The 12,771-nt window shown below is 37.0% G+C and overlaps 1 pseudogene; it reads right to left on the bottom strand.

Annotated features, from left to right (window-relative positions):
- Positions 1-10,533: 10,533 nt before the first annotated feature.
- On the bottom strand, positions 10,534-12,163 carry LOC143645105 (eukaryotic translation initiation factor 4B pseudogene; annotated as a pseudogene).
- Positions 12,164-12,771: the final 608 nt, after the last annotated feature.

Below are 12,771 nucleotides of genomic sequence, written 5' to 3'. Positions count from 1 at the left end.
CGAGGGGTCGGGCCTGGGAGGGGGCGGGGTGACGGCGGGCAGGGGGTGGGAGCGGGGCGCGGCCCCGCCCCGCAGGTGAGGACCAGGGAGCGCGTGCAGCTCCTCACCTATCTGCGGCCAGATCTACGCCCTGGGAGAAGTCCTGGGACGGTTTCTGTTGCTAAGGAACGTTTCACGTTTTTGGAAAAGTCAGGGTGGCCAATATTAAGAGCCATGTGTTCGATCCAGACTTCGCTTTTGGTGAAGTAATGTGCTGGAGCGAGAGAGGAAGGGAGAGAAATATCTGACAAGTGAGGTTCTCTTTTATTCGCCGTTTTTGCCCCTTTAATCCTCGAAGGCCCATTTACCTCATTATTGAGTCGGTGTTTGTTGTTTTGTTCCTCCGAAAAATTGAACTTGGTACCCCCAGCTACCCTACCTGTTTGAAAACTGCTCTTCTTTCTGTTTTCCAAAACTTACACCACCTTTTTTTTGGTTGTGTTGTGTTTTTGTTTGGTTTTGCTTTGTTTGATTTGGCGTCTTATTAAATGTTGCTTGCCCATTGCCCACAGGAGAATTCAACTGTAGGCAAACTTGCAGCTTTTGTATATTAGTGTTCTCCTCTGCGAACGCTGTAGGATTTAGTTTCACAGGGGAAAAAAAAAAAAGAAAGAAAAGGAAAGGCTCTCAGAGATCACTGGGTTGCTCAACCTTTTCTCATTTTTCGGATGAGAAGCAGGAGGCCAAGAGGAAATAACTTTCCCAGGGTGAAAGGGAGTTTGTGGGGGGTGGAGGCTTGTTTTTTGACTGTATGTCAGTATACCAGTCTGCTTGCCAGCAATTATTAGGTAGCCTATTTCCAGGTGCCACCGTGCTCAGTTTAAATCTGGCCTTTTCTCTGAAAGCTTTTCCTGGCAGTTGTATGTGTTTGGGCTCCTTTCTTCCACAGAGACTTCTCTGTTGGCATCTAGAACACAGTAATGAACAAGACAAATGTGTCTCTACCCTCTTGGGCACATGCATTTTGCACTCATCAATTCGCTTATAAGTATTTTTATGAAGCCCTTTTCAACCAGATTGTAAATTTTCAAAAGGAGCAAGCTCTTTAATGCTCTTTAATGTAGGCACACAAACTGCAAAGGCAAGTGTGGGGCCACCTACTACCTTTAGTTTAACAGTCATCTTTAGGATTAAAAATTGATAGCATGTAATTAATCTAACAGCATGTTAGATAATTTGCTTAAAGGTACATACTGACAGAGTAATACTACCTTCCTTAATCTTTGGGAAAGTGCGTCATTGGTTGTTAAATTATATTTAATATTGAAGAGTTAAGTAGTCAAGTTGGAAATTTGTTTGCTAGGCATAACCAAAGTAGCTCACTAAATTCTGAAGAAAGTTTAAAGTTGTTTTTATTTAATGAATTACAAATAGAAAGGGATCTTGGAGGCCTTTAGTCTAATGGATTCATTTTAATATTGGAAAATGGAGATCCAGAGAGTTGAAGGACTTGCTGAATGTCACAGTGCCAGTTAGATTCAAGAATAAATCTCAGGTACCATGATTTTCAGTTTAGTTTATTTCCACTCATCCAATAATTCCCAAACTGTTCTCTCTCAAAATTTCAGAATAGTCCCCTCTCTGCTAGCAGGAGAAAAATTTAAGTTTTTGTATAGATTAATGATTATTAACTAATCAGATCGAAAGTTTTATTTTTACAACAAATATTTTAGAGACTCTTTACTATTCTAAATGAAATTAATATGTTAGCTATTACGTACTTAGTAAAAGAAAAGGAAATATAATATCAAATGTAACAAAAAGAAATAAAAATAATTTTCAAATAAATTTCTAATACAATAATATCTATTCCATTATATAAATTGCTCATCTATGAATACACTAGAAAACATAATGAGATATTCAGATGCTTGCTCCTCACACCTTTATGTAAAATTGTAGAATTTCTGTGAATGGGACAAGTGCAATTGCAGACTGATTTCAGATGAGTTATAACTCATATCTTATCAGATGGTCACGCAGAGGACTACAGCAGAGTTGTTTATGGTGATCGACTCTTGGTCAAGTTCCCAGGAGAACAAAGTACAATATTCTGTTGACTTACATGGAAATTGCATCCCTAAAAACTCAATATATGTTAAAATTATATGAAATACAGGTATTCTAGTTTATACGCAAAAGAGAGTTTGGCACTAAACTCAGATAATCAGATAAAGCAGGTTTATAGAGAGGTGGCATTGCTTAGCAGTACTTTTCAAAGTGTGATGGCAGGACCAGCAGGACCAGGCGTATCAGTATCACTGTTGACTTTGTTAGAAATGCACAGTTCTGTGCCCCACCCAAGACCTACTGAATCAGCACTGCCTGAGTAGGTGCTAGCAATCTGTATTTTAACAATCTCCTGTCAAGAGATCCTGATACAAACTGAAATTTGAGAACCTGTGGTTTAGAGATTAGCAGCAACAACCTGAGTTAGACTGCAGGAGTCCTGAAATCTGGCTCTGCCACTTACCAGCTGTTTGATCTTAAGCAAATTATTTTACTTATTTTTGTGCTTTCTTTTTCTTATTTATAAAATGCGTATAATTATATCTCCTATGACTACCTCATATTGTCATATTATTGTGTTTATTTCTATTAGAAAGCTTTTCTGTAATTATTAGAGAGTAGGTCCAAGGCACAGAGATTATGTCCATCCTGTTTTCCATTGTACTCCTAGGACCTTGAATAATTCCTGGCATATAGTAAGTGCTCAAATATTTGTTGACTATATGAATAAAGGGATGGGCATAAATGTACCTATATGTTATGTCATTTGGCATTATGATATTTAAGTTCTCTGGCTCCTGAATAAGTGTGAAAACCACTGTACTAGAATGCATATCAAAAAAAAGAAAGATCTTCAGAATAGAGAAAGAACTTGACATAACGATATAGAATGCTATTCAATATTATGTATCTTCTGGCATTAGTTGTAAGAATAATAAAAACAATAATTTTATTTATTTAGGACTTTACATTTTATAAGATGATTTGCATATATTATCTCATTTAGTTATCATGTGATAATACGAGGAAGATATAATGTTATTTCTGTTTTATCCCTGCCAAAATTGAGGCTCAGAGATTTAGTTAGGGAACTATGCTGTGAAAGAGGAAAGGGACTAGGAGAAAGGAATAGGAAGGATATGCCATGTCAGTGTGACACCTAAGAAAGTAGGAAAGAGAATTAGGGAAAAAAGACTCAGACTGTGGTATGGCTCTGAGATGATGTCAACCAACCCAGCAGGGAACTTGGTTACAAAGATTGCCCATGGAGGAGGTTGGCTTGGGTAGAAATGTCCATGCTCTAGTACCCCTGCTGCACTTAGTACTTGGCTTCAGCTTGAAAGCGGAGGTGGATTCTGAAGACATGGAGCTGGGGGGCTCTTTATAAACTGTGCTCCAGGTGGCAGGTTCTCTCTTAAAGAGAGATAGGAGCAGTACGTCTTCATGGTGGCCACAGGGAGAAAAGTTCTGTTTGAAGTTAGGGGTTGATCGATAAGCCTAAAAAGGAGAGTGGACCATTTGTTCACATTTTGTGATGTCCAAAGTACTCTTCTCTGTTTCTGTCCTTCCAGTCTCCTCGGCAGATATCACAACCGTCTCTGCTGTGATCTCATGGCTGTGTGTTCATAATTCAGTATAATAATCTTACTATCTTTTCCATGAGGACCCATGCTCCTTTAAGCAGAACTGTGTATTATTTTTATACTTCAAGGTTTATCACAAAGCCTGACCAATGATCACTCATTCATCCTCTCAATAAAATTTAGATAAAGAAGTCAAGAAAACAAGCAGGCAAGAATAGAGCAAGTGAATAATGAGCGGTCCCATGCATGGAAACTCAACTGATTAGAGCTTGTTATTACAGCAAACAAAATCATCAGCTTACTTAATAGGATGCCCAAATTGTTTGATTTCACTATGACAATGTTTCTCTAACTTGTTGGTCTCAGGACCCCTTTGCAGTCTTATAGTTATAAAAACTCCAGGGGGCTTTTCTTCATATGGGTTATATAGAGTGCAATTTGTGCTTTAGAAATTAAAAGTGAAATTTTTGAAAATATTTATTTAGTCATTTAATAACGCCAATAAAATAGTCATAATATACTTTTGAAAAAAGGCTATATTTTCTAAAACATGAAAATTTAGTGAGAATAGCAACTTTGTTGAAGAGTTAAAAGAAAGAAGAACCAACACTATATTACCTACTCCCATATTCCCTTTGTTATGATGTGTTGTTTTGGCTAAACAATATGAAGAAAATCCAGCATTCTACAGATACATAGTCATAAAAGGAAGACATCCTTGTGGACTCCTGAAAGGGTCTCAGGGATCCCGATGAGTCCTCAGACCACACCTTGAGGACCTCTTCATGAAAATAATTTTCCGTCCTGTGATCCTCTCACTGACAGCTCCCTCAAAAATATGTGCCTTTGGTCACAAGATGAACAGAGAGGAGCAGAGAGTGTAGTTAGATGACCACAAACACAATTCAAGTATGGAAAACCCTCAAAGCACATTCCGCACTGGTTGTGGTTTACAACCAGTAAACCTTATCAGGGGCTGGAGTATTCTAGATCTACTCAGTTAAGATATTAAAATAGGAGGAGGATATCACTGAATTTGATGTAGTAAAACCATAGGAAGTTTAAAAATAATTGTCGTTATCATTTGCACAGCACATTCACAAATTATATCAGTTTCATAGTAATCTCTCAGATATCATTTCCATTTTGCAAATTAGGAAATTGGGGGTCAGAAAAGGTAAGTGACTTTTCTATGGCTATACCACTAATGAGTGTGGATCTGAATACCAACAAAAGAAATCTGGTTTTAAGTTAGCTTGTTAGAATGGAATTAAGAAAGTGAAGCTTTGTCTAATGATTGATGCAATCAAACATAAAGCTATGAGAACAGTTTTTACAAGTGAACTGTACAGAAAATGCATGTTGAGGTGGTTATAGAACCACACATTATTGAAATGGTCTACTATTTGATCCTATTTTCACCTCATAACTTCCTTTTATTAAATAAACCTAGTGTTTCGAAATGAAAATTTTGAGAACATTATTTTTAACTAATAGGCCAGGATTATTCTATAAGTCACACAGCATTCGATGCTGACACTTGGGCAACCTTAAAGAGTCAACGAACTTAATGCATGTGTCCACTTTGCTCCCTATTCATAGGCACTACTCTGGGTCAATCCACCAGCATTTCTTGCTGGATACAGCCATTACCTTCTAATGTCATCTACTTTTTCTTGAATTCACAGCACAAGCCAGGAACCTAAGTGTCATCCTTGACTCTTCTCTCTTCCTCACCCCTTTTATATGGTTATCCAGTTTGTCCTACTGAGTCTGCCTTAACCAATGTGATTTATTTAAATGTAATACAGATCAAGTTTTCTCCTTTGCTTAATACTCCCCAAGAACAGGTTATGTTTTTTATAATCTTTGAATAAAATCCTACCAAGGTCCTGACACCTACTTCATCATTCCCTCAATTGCTCAATGTCCCAGAAATACTTGCCTTCCATTTGATTCTCAAACCCTCAAGACTCCTTCCTTGTTCATGGCCTTTGCACTTTGCTATCCTCTATGCCTGAAATTATTTGCCCAGTTTTTCATGATTGTTCATTCTTGTCACTTTATGAGATTCTCCCATATATATATTACTTCCTAAGAAAAACTTTCCTTAATCATGCTGTCTAAAGTGGCCTTCTCCAGCTATTCAATTTGATTCCCTTTTATTTCAATATAGTGCTTAAGCCACCTATAATTATTGCCTTTTCTGGTTTATGATGCATCTGTCCCAGTGGAACATAAGCTCCCTGAGACATGGGCCTTGTCTGTCTTGTTCACCACTGTATCTCCAGTACATAGTAGGTGTTTAATAGATACTTGTTACTTATTTATTGAAACTATTAACTCCCCAGATTTAAATATTGGGTTTATTGGGAGAAGATATTGGATGAAAAAATGTTTGTTTCACTAGTTAATAGATTTTATATGTTAACCTCACACTGTTCATTTTCAGCTTGCATAAGGTACCAAGTTATAAGTCCCAGCTACATCTGGAACTCTTTTTTTTATTCAAGAAGTTGTGGATTTACAGAACAATTATGCATAAAATATAAGATTCCCACATATCCAGCCCACCACCAACATTGGATCATTTGTTACAGTTGATGATACCACAATTTTACAACTATAGTACTAATTAAAGTCCAAGATTTAACTTAGGCCTAACTGTATGCTGTAGTTGTATAGTTTTTTTTTTTAATTATTCTATTACCATATTACAATCTAACATTTCCCCTTTTAATCATTTTCAGATGTTTCAGGGGTGTTAATAACACTCATAATGTTCTACTATCACTACCATACATTGTGAAAACATTTCCGTAATTCTAAATAGGAACCCTGTACGTTTTAAGCCTTAGCTTCCCATTGCCTAGTCCCATCTCAAACCCTAGATTCTGATTCTATGAGTTTGGTTATTCTAACTGTTTCAAAAAAGTGAGATTATACAATATGTACCCCTGTCTGGCTTATTTCACTCATTATGATGTCTTCAAGACTCAACCATGTTGTCACTTATCATGAATTCATTCCGTTTTACAGCTGAATAATATTTCATTATAGCTATAGACCACATTTTGTTTATTTGTTAATTGGTTGGTGCCATCTGTTGACAATTATGAATAATTGCTATGAACATAAGTGTGCAAATATCTCTTTCAGTCCCTGCTTTTAATTATTTTGGTGATATACCTAGTAGTTGAATTTCTGGGTGATATAATAGTTCTATACTTAGCTTTCTGAAAAACCTCCAGACTGTCTTCCAGAGTGGCTGCACCATTTTATATTCCCACCAGCAGTGAATGAATGTCTCTATTTCTCTGCATCCTCTCCAACACTTATTTTCCTTTTTTTTTTTTAAAGTAGCCATTCTAATGGGTATGAAATGATATCACATAATGGTTTTGAGTTGCATTTCCCTGATGGTATTGATATTGAGTATCTTTTCATGTGCTTTCTGACCATTTGTATATCTCCTTTGGAGAGATATCTGCTCAAGTTTGTTGCCCCTTTTTAAATTGAGTTGTTTATCTTTTTGTTGTTGAGTTGAAGGATTTCTTTATATATTCTGGATATTAATTGTTTGTTGGATATGTGGCTTCCAAACATTTTCTCTCATTGTTGGCTGTCATTTTACTTTCATGATAAAGTCATTTGAGGAACAAAAGTTTTTAATTTTGATGAAGTCTCATTTATCCTTTTTTCTTTTGTTACTTGTGCTTGAGTGTAAAGTCTAAGAAACCATTTGCCTAACCAAGGTCATGAAGATTCTTCTTTATGTTTTCTTCTAGGAGTTTGATAGTTCTAGCTCTTTTAATAAGGTATTTCATTCATTTTGAGTTGATTTATTATATGGTGTGGAGTAGGGGTGTTCTTTTTTCTTTTGCAAATTGAGGTCCACTTTTCCCAGCACAATGTATTGAAGAGTCTGTTCCTTCCAAATTGAGTGCTCATTGCCACTTTGTCAAAAATCAGTAAATGTGAGGCTTCAGTTTGGACCTCCCGATTCTATTCCATTGGTGTATATGTTTATCCTTGTGACAGTACTATGCTGTTTTGATTACTGTGGCTTTGTAATAAGTTTTAAGATCGGGAGTTACAAATACTCCAACTTCATTCCTCTTTCTCTAGGGGTTTTTAGGTATTTGGGTCCCTTGCCCTTCCATATAAATTTTGATCGGGGTTGTACTGAATCTATAAATTGCTTTGTGTAGTATTGACACCTTAATGTATTTAGTCTTCCAATACATAAACATAGAATGTCCTTCATTTATTTATATCTTCTTTAATTTCTTTTAGCAATGTTTTATAGTTTTCTGTGTACAAGTCCTTTATATCTTTAGTTGGACTTGTTCGTAGATATTTGATTCTTCTAGTTGCTATTGTGAATGGAATTTTTTTTCTTAATTTTTTCTTCCAGTAGTTCATTGCTTATGTATAGAAACATTCTGATTTTTTGGTGTTGATCATGTAACCTACCACTTTGCTGAATTCATTTATTAGCTCAGGGAGCTTTGTTGTGGATTTTTCAGGATTTTCTGTAATAGGATTATATCATCTGCAAATAGGGAAAGTTTTACTTTTTCCTTCCCAACCTGGATTCCTTTTATTTTTTTTTCTTGCCTAATTGCTCTGACAAGAACTTTCAGTACAATATTGAATAACAGTGTTGACACTGGGCATCTTCATTTTGTACCTGATCTTGGAGGGATAGCTTTCTGTCTTTTAATATTAAGTAGTAGAATTTTAACTGTGGGCTTTTCATATATGCTCGTTATCATGTTGAGGAAGTTTCTTTCTATTATTAGTGTTCTAATGTGTTTTTATTAATAAAGGATGCTGTGTTTTCTCACAAAACTGTATCAATTGAGATGTATCAATTGATTTCTGTATCAATTGAGATGACTGTCTGAATTTTTTCCTTCATTCTGTTAATGTGTGTATTACATTAATTGATTTTCTTATGTTGAACCAACCTCACATATGAGGGATAAATCCAACTTGATCATGGTGTATAATTCTTTTATTATGCTTTGAATTTGGTTTGCTAGCATTTTGTTGAGAATTTTTGCATCTACATTCATAAGAGTTATCTGTTACCTTTCTTTTCTTGTGATATCTTTATCTGGCTTTCATATGAGGGTGATTTTGACCTCATAGAATGAGCTAGGGAGTATTCCCTGCTCTTCAACTTTTTGGAAGAGTTTGAACAGAATTAGAGTTAAGTATTGTTGGAATATTTGGTAGAATTCTCCTGCAAAGCCACCTGGTCCTGGGCTATTTTTTGTTGGGAGTTTTTTAAATACTGATTCAATCTCTTTACTAATAATTGGTTTCCTGAGATTTCTATTCTTTTTTTTTTTTTAACTTTTTTTTTAAATACCAAAAAACACCAAACACAAACGTTCTTATTTTGATCTTACTGTTCTACATATATCATCAGTAATATAATCAGAGATTTCTATTCTTGAGTCAATGTAGGTAGTTTGTATAGTTCTAAGAATTTGTCCATTTCATCTGGGTCATTTAATTTCAAACTCCTAGAAGAAAACATAAAGAAGAGTCTTCAGGACCTTGGTTAGGCAAATATTTTGTTGCAAGAGAAACCAAGACCTGGTTAAATAGTTCTCTCCATCATTATTTTCTCAAAGGAAGCTAAAAAATACCACACATTGGTTTAGGCCACATTATAGGCCCAAACTGGGGACTTCAGGAGAAAGAGGATGCAACTTGTAAAAAATAAAATAAAAATAAACCTGTCAGGGTTGGAAGAAATGTGCCCAATTTATCCACCATTATTCACCACTGAAAACCATTAAAATCCTGAAGTTTTCTGACCTATGAAAGGGGTCAAAGAAACAGGGGCAAGAATGAATGGAGGGAAAGAGAGTCATGACTTCAAGGAGCCAGTTTTCTTGAGAAAAGCAGAGGTTCCGCATTTGACAGCTCCCAGTGGCTGAGAAATAAAATATCTAAGAGATCAGGTATGTGACTTCAATAGAATCTGGTTTTGTGGGAGGTGATAGTAAAGAGAAGGCGGAGGAACACAGGGCAATGATAATGAGACTGAATTTTCAAAGCTTCAAGGTTTCCAAAGAATGTGGGTATATGGGATAGTGTTTAGAAAGGGCAAAATCAGGACACATAAAAGAGCTGAGAATTCCCATGACCTGTAATTGCTTCTCTGCCCCAGAGAGTGAACATGTATGTGTTTATCGGAAGGCACACCATCTCTCTATTACCTGGTGCAAAATAATTCATCATCTCCCAAAGCTTCTTTTCAACCATGTCTTTCCCTTTTATTTTGGTAATAGAGTAGTCCTATTCTTTCATGGCCTGCGGACTCACTGCCTTCTAGCTACCCCCAGGGTGGGGTGTGTGTAAAAATGAAGGAATCCTAGGCTGGTCCCAAAAGCTCAGGATTAAATAAGAGGAGGGGCTGGTAGCCTCCTGGAGACTTAAACAACCTCAGAGGTATTTAACCTATCTTTCTAAGGATGGGAAATTTATTTAGATAATGTTTCAGAATTCATACATGCTGCAGTAGGATAGTAGGAATTAAAAGGCAGAAATCTCATACTCTTTCTTAAACCTCACCCTATTGTCCAACCAGATTTCAAGCACTGAATCACTATCATTACCATTTCTGCTAAATCGAGGTCCCTAGCCACTAATCACACAGGCAACTGTGTGGTGTCATAAAAACACACAACTTTTCCTTTAAAAGCTGTATGCCGCTTTCTGACTGCAGTGACAAGTCACCACTTAGTTCAATACTTTAAAGGCTGCAGCTGCATGCAAAAGAATTTCATTTCTTTTTCTTTTTTTAAGCTAAGACAGGTTTCCAGGAGATGTGTTTTATTTTGTCTTGTCTGGATAGACGTTTGGTTTGCTCTCAAATATTGCAGGATGGAGTGAGACTAGGAGAAAGCACAAGATATAGAGGTTTATTCTGCATAATCTTCCTCCTCGTTTTCATCTTCACCATCAACTAAAAGAGCAGCACCCTTATTAGTAGAACTGAACTTAAAGGCTAGATTTTCTTAAATTTTCTTTGGCTTAGATGCAGATCTGAAGTATTGTTCTTTTTTCCCATCTTTACTATCAGACTCCTTCCAGTGGTCTTTGCTCCCTCCATCTCCTGGACCACGGATGGCCCTTTTGGGACACTAGCACCATCTACTTTGTTTTCATCTTTTCTTGCTAGTCCTTCCTCAGATGGTTGAGCTAAGCTCCTTTTTGGCCACTACTTGTGCTGCTCTGTGGCTGAGCTCTGAGATCGAGCAAGAAGAGTGGAATGTTACTTCACCCATGCATTCTTTCTTGCTGAAAGGGTGGATATAACCTTTAGAAGCTGATCAGATTTGGGATGCTTAGAAGTTGGAGAGTAGCCATCTTCTTCCTTACTGAGTGTTTCATTTTCCAGAGTCTTCTTGTTTTCTCTCCTTCATGCATCCTATCTGACTTCTGCAAGATGTGAGGGAGGTCCTGCTCTGCAATGACTCACTTCCTGTCCTCCACAGTTCCTGTTTCTGAGTTTCTTTATTTCTCCAACTTGGGTGTCTTTCCCGAGGCCATCATTCCAATTTTGGCTCATCCAGCTGATACAACAGTTTCTTCTGTTCCTTCTATAGACTTCTTCCACTTCCCATCTCTTTGCAGCTGGGTCAACAGGCTTTGCCTCTTCAAAGATGGATGGTGCGTCACTGGGCTGGGAAGTGCTAGCATTGGAATCATCTTGCCTAGGGGTACTCCTAGACTTTAGATTCAGTTTGGGTCTTTGCGGGTGGGTAGACCTCTGTCATCACACCTGTAATCATCTCTAGAGTAATCACTAGGAAATTGATTTAGAAATCTGGAGCTGTCAGTCCAACAAAGCCTCTAGAAAACTGAGGGCAATCAGAAACTGCAATGTGGCCACTCCTATTGTACTTTGCTCTAAGCATTGGTTCATATTTTGTGACCCTGAAGTTGTAGAGTAAATAGTGTGTAGAACAGAATGTATGCCACTATAGCACTGTGGGGACCTAAGGGCTGAGCCATTCCCTAATTCTTTGTAAAACTTGAAAGCATGCATTCACTTGTATGACCTGGATCAGTTAATGTTTAAGCTAATCTCTCTACAGGAGAAGGAATGTAAGGAGGGTGAATGTATGTAAGAGACTAGACCCTTCTCTGCATAGGATATTAATCTATACCCTCCCTCCTTTCTGAAGTCCTTGTGACATGATCATGTTTACTGTTATTTACAAAGCAACCTATAATCCTTCCGCTGTGCACACAAACTATGATCAAACCTACCCTTGTGTCATGAGAGCCCTCTGCTGTTGATTTCCACCTACATGCAGAGTGCTTTCACCTGAGGTCTGAATCAACCACCTTTGGAGCAGCTTGATTCTCTAATTAGCTTCCTTCTTTACTCCTGTAGGTAAATTCCAATAATAAAGTTCATGTCTCAGTCTGTACCTAGAGTGTTCTTTGGTCTCTCTGCTGGAAAGGACCCTGCAGGCCAGGACAACCACAGTGTGGCACATCCTGAGAGTAGCTTTTAAAAATAAATTTCTGAGAGCAACTTGCTTTTCATTTGTCTCTTTTCATAAAAGGCTAGAGAAACATTAGTCCAATTTGAACTTTCTGGTTGCTTAAAAACCTAGATGAACAGAAATTGGTTGGGCCATGTATAATTCATTTTACTGATATTTCTTTGGAAAACTTGTGGAAGTTGTGGGGTAACAGGTTTGTTGCATAATCAGAAGATCTTATGAATAAAACTAATCTGCCTGTGATTTATATGCCATGTTTAAAAGTATAATCCCATTTTTTGAATGATGTTAAATTCACCATTGCTTCCAAAGACCAGGATACCAATTGTTCCCTTTATGGTTAAAATCCCTGATTTGGTCCTGTTGTTTCCATTTATAGGCAAATCAGTGATTCAGAGCCATTTGATGCATCACTGTAGACCTGGAGACAATCTCTATGACTATACTTATAATTGAGAGCCCAATTTGCATGAAAATATATTACTTGTAATTGACACAAATATTTTAAAAATTGCTGATCCCTTGATTTTATTGGAAAGGATATCTGCTAGAAGCCATGATAGCTGGATTATAGTTTTCTCTCTGCCACAGTGTCACCC

This window comes from Tamandua tetradactyla, chromosome 8 (assembly GCF_023851605.1).
Source record: "Tamandua tetradactyla isolate mTamTet1 chromosome 8, mTamTet1.pri, whole genome shotgun sequence".
Taxonomy (NCBI): Eukaryota; Metazoa; Chordata; class Mammalia; order Pilosa; family Myrmecophagidae; genus Tamandua; species Tamandua tetradactyla.
The sequence above is the reverse complement of the archived record's forward strand: the minus strand, read 5'-3'. Positions and strand labels throughout refer to the sequence as shown.